We start from the raw sequence: 11,034 nt of genomic DNA on the forward strand, positions 1-11,034 counted from the left end.
CCCTCCTTCCCGATCCCCTCAGTCCTCACCTCCTGCTCGTTCTCTTCCCCTCAGCCCCTTCCTCCTCCCTTTCTCTTCCCTCCATCCCTTTCTCTTCCCTCCATCCCTTTCTCTTCCTCCCATCCCTTTCTCTTTCCTCCATTCCTTTCTCTTCCCCCCATCCCCTTTTCTTCCCTCCCTCCCCTTCTCTTCCCTCCATCCCCTTTTCTTCCCTCCCTCACCTTCTCTTCCCTCCCTCCCCTTCTCTTCCCTCCCTCCCCTTCTCTTCCCTCCATCCCTTTCTCTTCCCCCCATCCCTTTCTCTTCCCCCCATCCCTTTCTCTTCCCTCCATCCCTTTCTCTTCCCTCCCTCCCCTTCTCTTCCCTCCCTCCCCTTCTCTTCCCCCATCTCCTTCTCTTCCCTCCATCCCTTTCTCTTCCCTTCATCCCTTTCTCTTCCCCCCATCCCTTTCTCTTCCCCCCATCCTCTTCTTCCTCTCCCCATCCCCTTTTCCCCCATCCCCTTTTCACCCCCTTCTTCCTCATCCCCTTCTTCCCCTTCCCCTCCCCTCCCCTGCAGTGGTTCAGGGATGTGTTCCCTGGCACAGCTGGCACAGCTGGCACAGGGGCAGGTTTTGGGGTGTGCCCCTGCCCTGCTGAGCCCCCAGCACAGCCTGGCCCTGCCCTGGCACCGCAGCTGCAGGAACAGAACCACAGGAAACTTCAGGTTGGAAAACACCCCCAAGGTCCCCGAGCCCACCCTGTGCCCGGTGCCCACCTTGTGCCCAGCCCAGAGCTCTGAGTGTTCCCTCCAGGGCTGGGCACTCCAAACCTCCCTGGGCAGCCCCTTCCAGTGCCTGCACACCCTTTCCAGGAGGAAATTCCTCCTGATGTCCAACCTGACTGTCCCCACCGAGAATCTCCAAGTGCTTTGGGTTGGAGGGACCTTCCAGCCCATCCCACTCCACAGCAGGGACACCTCCCACCAGCCCAGGATGCTCCAAGCCCTGTCCAACCAGGGCATTTCCAGGGCTGTGGCAACCACCAGGTGGGTTCTCCAGCATCCCTGGGGTTGTGCTGCTTTCCTTGGGAATCATAGAATGGATTGGGTTGGAAAAGACCTCTGAGATCATCAAGTCCAACCCTTGGTCCAACTCCAGTCCCTTTACCAGATCATGGCACTCAGTGCCACGGCCAAGCTCAGCTGAAAAACCTCCAGGGATGGGGAATCCACCCCCTCTCTGGGCAGCCCATTCCAATCCCTGAGCACTCTCTCTGCAAAGTTTTTTCTGCTCTCCCACTTCAATTTCCCCTGGCAGAGCTTGAGCCCATCGTGCCCCCCTGTCCTATTGCTGAGTGCCTGGGAGAAGAGACCAACCCCCACCTGGCCAGAACTTCCCTTCAGGCAGTTCCAGACAGTGCTGAGGTCACCTCTGAGCCTCCTCTTCTCCAGGCTGAACACCCCCAGCTCCCTCAGCCTCTCCCCACAGCACTTGTGCTCCAGTCCCTTCTCCAGCCTCGTTGCTCTTCTCACTTGGGTTGGAAGAGACCTCTGAGATCATCAAGTCCAACCCTTGATCCAACCCTACTGTGATCACCAGCCCAGGGCACTCTGTGCCCTGGGCTGGTGATCACAGTGGGGTTGGATCAAGACATGGTGGATTCTCACAGTGGGGTTGGATCAAGACATGGTGGATTCTCACAGTGGGGTTGGATGAAGACATGTTGGATTCTCTGTCCCTGGAGGTGTTTCAGAGGACACTCAGAGCCACATCCAGTCCCTTCTCCAGCCTCGTTGCTCTTCTCTGACCCCACTCCAGCCCCTCAAGATCTTTCCTGAACTGAGGGGCCCAGAACTGAACCCAGCACTCAGTGCCACCCTTCCCTCCCTCCCTCCCTCCCTCCCTCCCTCCCTCCCTCCCTCCCTCCCTCCCTCGCTCCCTCCCTCCCTCCATGGGCAGTGCCCACCATGCCTCGAGTTTCCCCTTGTCCTCCTGAATGACTGAGTAGGGAGCAGCTCTGTGCCCTGTGATTGAAGGGGCACAATTCCTGGCTGTGCCTCCAGCCCAGCTACCCTGCCAGGCTCCCACTCCTGCTGGTCACACTGAGCTGCTCTTGCTGCTCCTGCCCTGAATGTTAAGATGATGCAGAAATGCTTTGCTGGATAAACAGCTGATGCTGCTCCTTTCCTGCTCTGTGCAGTGAGGAATTCACACAGCAGCAGAATTCCAAATTACTGAGGGGCAATTAATACAACACTTGGTCACTTAGGACGTTTTTTAAGCTGCTTCATCTCTGAGCTATCACATATTCAGACAAGATAATGTGAAGGTACCAGGGCTGAAAGCAGAGCAGAGCTGTTATTTAACATTAACCTCACCTCTCATGCACAGGCCAGCAAAACAAATCCCATGGCTGGGAGGGAACTCCCACATCCTTCCCAGGATCTGAGAATTTTCATGTGGAATTATAGAAGGCCCCTGGATGTGTCAGGGCAGATTTTGCCCTCAGTGCCCCCAGGGAGCCCCAGCTCTTTGCTGGCCCTGCACACTGGGCTGGGTCCCAACATCCCAGGGAGAAGTTTGAGGCTGTTCTTGCCTTCAGCAGGGGCAGTGGGAGCTGCTCTCCCTGGGAGGGGCACACCCAGGTCTGTCTGAGGGCTGCACATCACAGGATTTGGTTCTTTGCCCTGAACACACAGCAGGAATTTATCCCCAGCCCAACCTGGGGCTGTTACAGCAGAGGGGGAGCTGATTGTGTTCTAATAACTAATTTAGATAAGAGTCCAAAAATGCACATCAGTTCAGAGTCTGGCACAGCCACTGCAGAGCCTGCACTCAGGCTGTCCTTGACAGAGTGTGATTCCATCTCTGCCATCTCCTCTGCTAATTACAATTTCATGTTCCTTGGCCTCTGGATGGAAGTGTTAAAACTGCAGGAGCAGCCACAGTGCAGGGTTTGCCTGCAGCTTTCTCCACTCTCTGTCTCTGTGGTGGGAAAATTCTCCACAGTGGCCTCTCCTTCTTCCTGTTCCTCTTTCCTCTCTGCTGACCTGGAGGTCACATCACCACACCAGGACTGCAGGGATGTGCTCTCCACATTCTGGTGTCCTATTTTGTTGGTAAAGAGAACCCAGCATGTTTGAAGGGAATATCCTCACACATACAGAACTTCCTTTAATTAACTCTTAACAAATGTGTTTTAACAGGGCTCTTTTTTTTTTTAGTATCTCTTCATTTGCCAACAGAATGAAACAAAAATATATGAGGGAAAAAAATCTTAACAAGGAACTATGAAGTCCAAATCCTGTGAACACAATTTCAACCCAACTCGTTAAAATAAGGGAGTTTTTTCCATTATTATTATTATTCTACAGTCATGAAATTACAACCCAGTCCTTGACCATGACAGATGAGTCAGGTTGTACCCTCAGCAATGCAGTGAAAAGGGAGCTCTAATGAAAGAGGCAAATGTCAATACAATGATCTGTGCCCTGGGCTGGTGATCACACAGTGGGGTTGGATCAAGGGCTGGACTTGATGATCTCAGAGGTCTCTTCCAACCCAAGTGAGAAGAGCAACGAGGCTGGAGAAGGGACTGGATGTGGCTCTGAGTGTCCTCTGAAACACCTCCAGGGACAGAGAATCCACCAGGTCTTGATCCAACCCCACTGTGACCACCAGCCCAGGGCACAGAGTGGCAGAGTGATCACAGTGGGGTTGGATCAAGGGTTGGACTTGATGATCTCAGAGGTCTTTTCCAACCCAATCCATTCTGTGATTCTATGGATGTGGCACTGAGTGAGAATCCACCATGTCTTGATCCAACCCCACTGTGACCACCAGCCCAGGGCACAGAGTGGCAGAGTGATCACAGTGGGGTTGGATCAAGGGTTGGACTTGATGATCTCAGAGGTCTTTTCCAACCCAATCCATTCTGTGATTCTATGGATGTGGCACTGAGTGAGAATCCACCATGCCTTGATCCAACCCCACTGTGATCACCAGCCCAGGGCACAGAGTGCCCTGGGCTGGTGATCACAGTGAGGTTGGATCAAGGGTTGGACTTGATCTCAGAGGTCTTTTCCAACCCAAGTCAGAAGAGCAACGAGGCTGGAGAAGGGACTGGAGCACAAGTGCTGTGGGGAGAGGCTGAGGGACCTGGGGGTGTTCAGCCTGGAGAAGAGGAGGCTCAGAGGTGACCTCAGCACTGTCAATAACAATTTCAACCCAACTCGTTAAAATAAGGGAGTTTTTCTCATTATTATTATTCTTATTATTCTACAGTCATGAAATTACAACCCAGTCCTTGACCATGACAGATGAGTCAGGTTGTACCCTCAGCAATGCAGTGAGAAGGGAGCTCTAATGAAAGAGGCAAATGTCAATACAGTGATTAGTTGGGCAGATATTCGGGGAGGCTTTTACAGATGACCCGACTCCACTCCCAGGAAAGGATTAGATTCTTTCTTTCCCTTTGTCATATCTCACCACCAACCCCTTCAGTTGAAAAACTGTTGGCTTTGTGGGGGTTCTGCTTTGTTTTGTTTGCTGTAGAAATCTCAGGAATTTAAGAATCTCATTTTCCCAGATATTACCAGAGAAGTTTTTGGAAGTCTCTCACCACCTGAAGGACAATGCTCTGGATGTTTGGGAACTCCTCCTGGACAGAGATAACTCTGCTCAAAACTGGCTGAATGGCTTGCAAGGAGAGCAGGAGTCATGGAAATGAGATTTAAATCCACTTGGGTGTATTCCCAACCCTTTGAGGGCCCAGCAGAGGCTGTTCCAAAGCAGCACATTATTTATTCCCTGTTCTGATGCAACTTGTCAGGGGCTGGAGAGACCAGTTCCCAACAGGACAGGCTGAGCTGACAGGTCAGTGGGGACTGGAACAGATGCTCGTGGTGTCCTGTGGGGCCACTGGAAGGGGAGGATGTTCCTGGGATGGAAACACCAGGGCTCAGGTGTGCCCTGCAGCCTCCACCTTGGTGGCTTCCCTCAGATTCTTAGAAATCAGCCCCTGAGTCCCCCCTGAGTGCAACTTTCTGTGGGCTAAAAAGTGTCCTGCTGGGTCTGTGCTCAGCCTTTGTGTTTTGCTGGGAAGTTTGGACTGCAGGGATGGTGGAATAGGTTGGAAAAGCCCCCTGAGATCAGAGCCCAGCCATGGCCCTGCACAGGTCCCCCATGCCCAGGGATCTGGAGGAGAAGCCCCAGGTCCCATTTCCATCCTCAGCCCCTCCTGTGCTTTCCAACACCCAGCACATCCAACCCTGACATTTCTGCCTTTAATATTTCTAATATTCTAAACCACCTCAGAAACACAAAATGTTATAAATTATTTTCCTCATTATATAGATATATATAGAGAGATAAAAAAAAATTTAAACCCTTTTTATCTTTTAAAGGTTTTCCATTTCCCTGAGTCAGAGCATTTCCTAGTGGGTTCTGCATAATGAATATTAGCAGAGCTTGGCTTACCACAGTGTCTGGGGAGACTCATTTATCAAAGCCCAGGATGTGAGCCATGCAAAGGGGAAAAAATCCCATTGAATGGGAACAAAAAGCATCAGCCCCAACAATCCTTCCTCTGCTCTTTGTGGACTTGGGCACGTTCCAGGGCACTCAGGGAGAGGACAAAGTGACCATCTGCAGAACTGGGACGTGTCTAACGAGCCATTTGTGCACCTTCAAGTCCCCAGTGCTGGAGCTGCTCATGACTAATGAGTTTCCTCATGAGAGGGATTAATTGCAGCACCCCTTAATGCTCAGCTCTGTGTCCTGCTCATACCTGGGGATGGTTCCATGGGAATTCCTTCTGGGATTTACATGCCACATAAAATCTGCTAAGGGGACAGAACACAACCAGTTGCTTTCAACCCCAAACAGCTTTTGGGCTGTAGCACCACAGCCTGAGGGCAGCCCTTTGAGGCAGGACCTGCCAAAGGGATCCCACCACCAGAGAGGCTTTGAGGGTGTTTTTCTTGTGTTTTGTGGTACCTTTTCCCTTTGAAGCCTCATGTCTGAGTAACCACTGGGCACCAAGCAGTAACTGTGCACATTTACACACAGAACTGCACAGGCAGAGCCAGTTGTACAGCCACACACAACAAACTAGAGGTGTATCAATCTCCTTTCCAACAGAAAACCAGTTTTCCATAAGATGCTGCCCTGCAATGCACAGGGATGAGGTGCCCGTGCAAGGCACAGCAGGGACCCAACCCAGCTCAGAGTGATGGCATTTCCCATTCAATCCACACTCCTGGAATTGTGCACAGGGAACTGCCAGCCAAAGGCTTGGCACATGCCCAGAGTTGGCTCATTCCTGCATTTCTCCTGGTTAATACCAATAGATTGTTCAGAGTCAACTGATTACCAATTGATTGCTGAGAATAGAGGTGGGTGTGCAGTCAGCTGAGTGTGCCAGCTCAGGCTGCAGGGCTGGGCAGCCTCCAGCTCTGCCAGGGTGGGATGGCTCTGGCACAGCCCCAGGGGCTTCCAGGAGCTCTGCAATCACAGGGGTGGCTCCACAAGGCACAGGGTCCTGCCAAACCAGGCAGAAAGGGGGTCCAGGAGGGAATTCAGCCCCTCCCCAACTCCTGAGCTGTGACAGATTCACCTGCTGCCTGAGGAGGCTGAACTGCATCCCCCTGGGAAGTGCCCTCCTTTCCTGGCACAGCTGCCCATCCCCAGGAGGGCAGGGAAGGTTCCAGGGGAGCCACAACAGTTTGTGCTGCCACCACAGTGAGAGCACAAACACAGGGAAGCAAAGGGCACAGGGCACAAACACCTCCGTGCCCTGATGGGCACCCAGGGCAGGGCAGGGCAGGGCAGAGAAGCCCAAAAAGCTTCTCAGTCCCTCTGGGCCCCAAGGCCTTGTGCTCTCTGGTTATTCAAAGGTCTGCTCTGGTGTTTTTGAGCCATCCTCTGCTGCTAATGTGGAACTCCTCATCTGTGCACTCACTGCATTTCCACTATAAATCCACTGCCTCTCCTGCAGTGCAGAAAGCAGTAAATGGATTTACAACTCCCCTCCTTGTCCTAAGTGACTGACTCCACTTTAAGCTGTTACAAATGGCCCAAGCCTTCAAGGCAGAGAGAGAGGCATTGATTTCAGATTTGTATTTCCATCCTTCCCACCACAAAGCTGCTCCTCCAGGAGGAGGTGTCTGGCTCCCACCTCCCCTTGGAGCTGCTCTTTCCCTGGTGTTGCAGCACTGCAACCTTTGATGGCACATCTGAATGTGCTGCTCTGAAAGGAGAGAAAATAGAGAGACAGAAATGGGGAAATTTCCATTTCAAGCACCATCTCTTTTTTCCCCTCAGCCCTTCTTATCTTCAAAGCACTGTTACAAAACCGCCTGAGGAATCCTCCCCACCTCGCTGGGAAGTGTCACCCATCCCAAGGCACAGGTGAGACAAGTGCACAAGAGAGCAGTTTTGCTCAGGGGACACAGCTCTGCTGCCCCAGAGGTGACCCCACAAGCTCCTGAGAGCACCAGGGAGGTGCAGCCCCGACGTGTGGGACACCCACGAGCCGAGAAAAGGAGGGAGCAGGATCTGGGTGTGCTCCAGAATAACTAAAGGATGGGAAAATGTGCCTTGCACAGTCCCAGCCCCAGAGAGGGAAGTTCTGGGTGCTGTCCTTGCTCCACACCAGGGGCCCATGTCCAGCAAGAAAGCCAAATGTTGAATGGTTTGGTTGCTCAGGATTACAGAGGGATGGCAACATTCCCTTCTGTCCAGAACGGACTCTGTGAGACAGGGCCTGTCCCAGACCCAGAAACCAACACCAGGACATTAATGCTCAGAGTAGGTTGGGCTTCAAAGCAGCAAAGCCACCTCTACACACCCAGAGCCAGAGGGTAATGAGGGATCCTTCCCATCCCAGTCCTTTGCATCACTCCAGTATAAATCCTGTTACCTGAATAGCTCCCGAAAGCCCCTCCTGCCTCTCCCCTCTGCTCATCAGTCACCACTTCCCACTCCAGCCCTGCTTTCAGCCGAGCTGCTGTTCCCAGAGCAGCCTCCCAGCTCGTGTTTGCTGAGCTGATGCCTCCTCTGCTCCAAGGAGTGCCATCCCTGCAAATTATTGCAGTAATAAAGGCACTGGCTGTGCTACATTTGCTCTGTTACAAAGCACAGCCTTTGGAGCACAGCTCCGTGGGGACAGCATGGAAAGGTGAGGAGCTGTGCAGCAGGAGCCCAGCCCTGATTAAGGAGCAGACACAGCTCTCCCCCTCTCCAGCACGGCAGGTTTAGGTCTTGATTTCCAGCAATCAAATCTTGCTCCCTATTCACTTACTCCCCTCACTCCAAACACTCACAGCGTTCCCAACCATTCACTTTTCTCTAACACACTCAAAATTCCCCTCTCCAAACCCTGCCCCGCGTTCAGCACTCACCCACTCTGGGCTCTTTTCTTCCTTTGCAAGGGACTCCTTTCAACGCTGCAGCCTCATTAGGCAGAGCCTGAAGCTCTGCAGCTGGAAGCACCTCGCTGCTCTGGCCCAAATACTCTCTGAGCTTTAACTTGAAAGCTTTATGTAAGCGGTTTGATGGGACAGGAGCGCAGCTCTGACCCCGCGGGGCTGGTTCAGGCAGGAACAGGCAGTTCAGCAGCATCTCCCCGGCTCGTGGCTCTCCAGCCCCAGCGATGCTCTGACCCTGCCGCTTTCCACGCCATTCCCTGGTTATTTTAAGGCATGACAGGCTTTTAATTGACCTGTAACTGTTCTCTCCCCCTCGCACTGACAAGGTGTGAACGGTAATGAATTAATGCTCCATTCGCGGTGCTTTAACCAGCAGAAGTGGAAGGGTCTTTTGTCAGAGCTGGGACTGAGCTATTCATCCGAACAGAGCAGGATTCCAGCTTGCTTTTCCCCGCAGGTCGGTGCAGCTGCCCCGGTGCCAGGCCCTGCTCATGTCATTCAGTTCATCACAGCCTCAGTGCCCTTCAGGGCTTTGTCAATTTATGGCAACCAGTGACCTGATTTCCCAGCTCTTTTTGCCTTCCTATGCTGATTAAAAGCAAATCACCAAGTGGAAATAGAGACTGGCTAAGGTGGGTTGTGTATTTAGACCTGATTGAAGCACCAGGTGAGACACAGCCCTGCTGAAAACCTTCCCAAAGCATCCTGCATATATTCCAGGCTTCCCTCTTGGAGGGAGGCAAAAACCCCTTGATAGGATTTGTGTGTAATTAGCTGGTTTATTCATTTAACAGGTCTAATTCAGAGATCAGCTAAGTGTGAAAAGTGCACTGTGCTTCAAATCTGCCAGGACTGCAACCAGCCCAGAGCCTTGGGAAAGGACAAATCAGTGTGAGAGGAGGTTCTTCCCTTGTGCTGAGCTGGGGCTGGGAAATCTGGTATTTATAGCAAAGCTCTTCTTAGGAGGAGTCTGACAGGGGAGACAAATCTCCTCAGGAGACTCAGCTGCCAAGTGCCCAGCAAAGGGGTTTTCACTGCACTGGACACTGGGGAGGTTTTGGGGGCCAGTTGTGCACAGGGATAATCACAGCACTGCATTACACACCATCCCCTTCCTCCCTCCAGGGTTTCATTACAGGGGAGATGCCAGAAACTCCTCATTTCCCAGGTGAGGGACATCCAGCATTCCTGAGGCTGCAGCTTCTCCAATCCTCACATGAGATGAGGTGTTTTAGAATCACCAAAAGCAGATGAGTCTTTCTAGTTAAAACCACTGATCAATACAGGCCAGATCTCCCTGTGCTCCATCCCTGCTCAGCTGTTCCTCACCCCAGCCCCTCACACACAGCTCTGCTCTGCCTTTCCTCCTCACTGAGCACTCTGCTCCCCCCTGTACTCCCCTGGCACAGGCTTGGTTGGGGACACAACACCCCATCCTTACCCCTCTGCTCCCCCCTGTACTCCCCTGGCACAGGCTTGGTTGGGGACACAACACCCCATCCTTACCCCTCTGCTCCCCCCTGCCCTCCCCTGGCACAGGTTTGGTTGGGGACACAACACCCCACCCCTACCCCTCAGCAGTTCAAAGCAGCCATTGAAATAAAATCTGTTGTTTTTTTCCCAGACTAGAACTGACAATATCCTGTAAGATCCAGGGCTTAAGGTAATGGTGACACATTCCCTGCAGCACCAGCGGCTTTAACGTTCCCACATTAGCGATTTGAGATGTAAAATTGACTTGTAACACTGCGCTGCAACGCCCGCAGCGCCCACCGGGGGGCGCCGCTGTGCCCCTCGCGGATAATGAACATTCCAACCACAGGGAATCGTTTCCTGCAGCTGAAAGGTCAGGAACAGGCACTAAGTGAATCGGAAATTAGTATTTTTCTTACAAATCTGCCGTTATGGAAAAGAAAAAATAAAGGGAAAAAAAAAAGCACAAGAACTGGCTTAGACAACTTCTCCCTCGGTTGTGTAATAATTTGATTTTTCCTGACTGGACAGGGACTGAAGTCACAACTCTGATCCCAGTTCTGGGGATGCTGCTCTGACAGTGACCACAAGAGCAACAACAGAACCTCTGTGGGGACAGAAACACTGAACTCACTCTTGGCAAAGCCAGGAGAAAGGAATTCTTTCTCCTCATCTCCAAAAGCAGGGACTGAGCCCCTGCCAGATGCTGTGCCACCTCTCCCTGCCCTGCCCAACCAGCAGAGCCCCAGCCTGAACAAAGCAAAGGGGTTTAAATACAAGGATTAGCTCAGCACCTTTTGTTGGCCCTGCTCTCACACAGCTCAAAGTGCTCTCAGGTCTTTCCTTCTCCCCTGGGAAAATGGTATGTGGATGTTCACAGGGCAAAAATCAAAGTGCAGCTCTGGGTTCAGCCCCAAATTACATCTTGCAGCAAAGCCCAAGGGCTGAGGAGCAGCTCTGGAGGCCCCAGCACAGGGTGCCTGGAGAAGCTGTGGCTGCCCCAGCCCTGGAAGTGTCCAAGGCCAGGTTGGACAGGACTTGGAACAACCTGGGCTGGTGGGAGGTGTCCCTGCCCCTGGCAGAGTGTGGAATGGGATGGTCTTTAACATCTCTTGCCGCCCAGTCCCCTCCAAATAACTCAAAGCCACACA

The sequence above is a fragment of the Pithys albifrons genome, chromosome 22 (genome assembly GCF_047495875.1).
Source record: "Pithys albifrons albifrons isolate INPA30051 chromosome 22, PitAlb_v1, whole genome shotgun sequence".
NCBI classification, from domain to species: domain Eukaryota; kingdom Metazoa; phylum Chordata; class Aves; order Passeriformes; family Thamnophilidae; genus Pithys; species Pithys albifrons.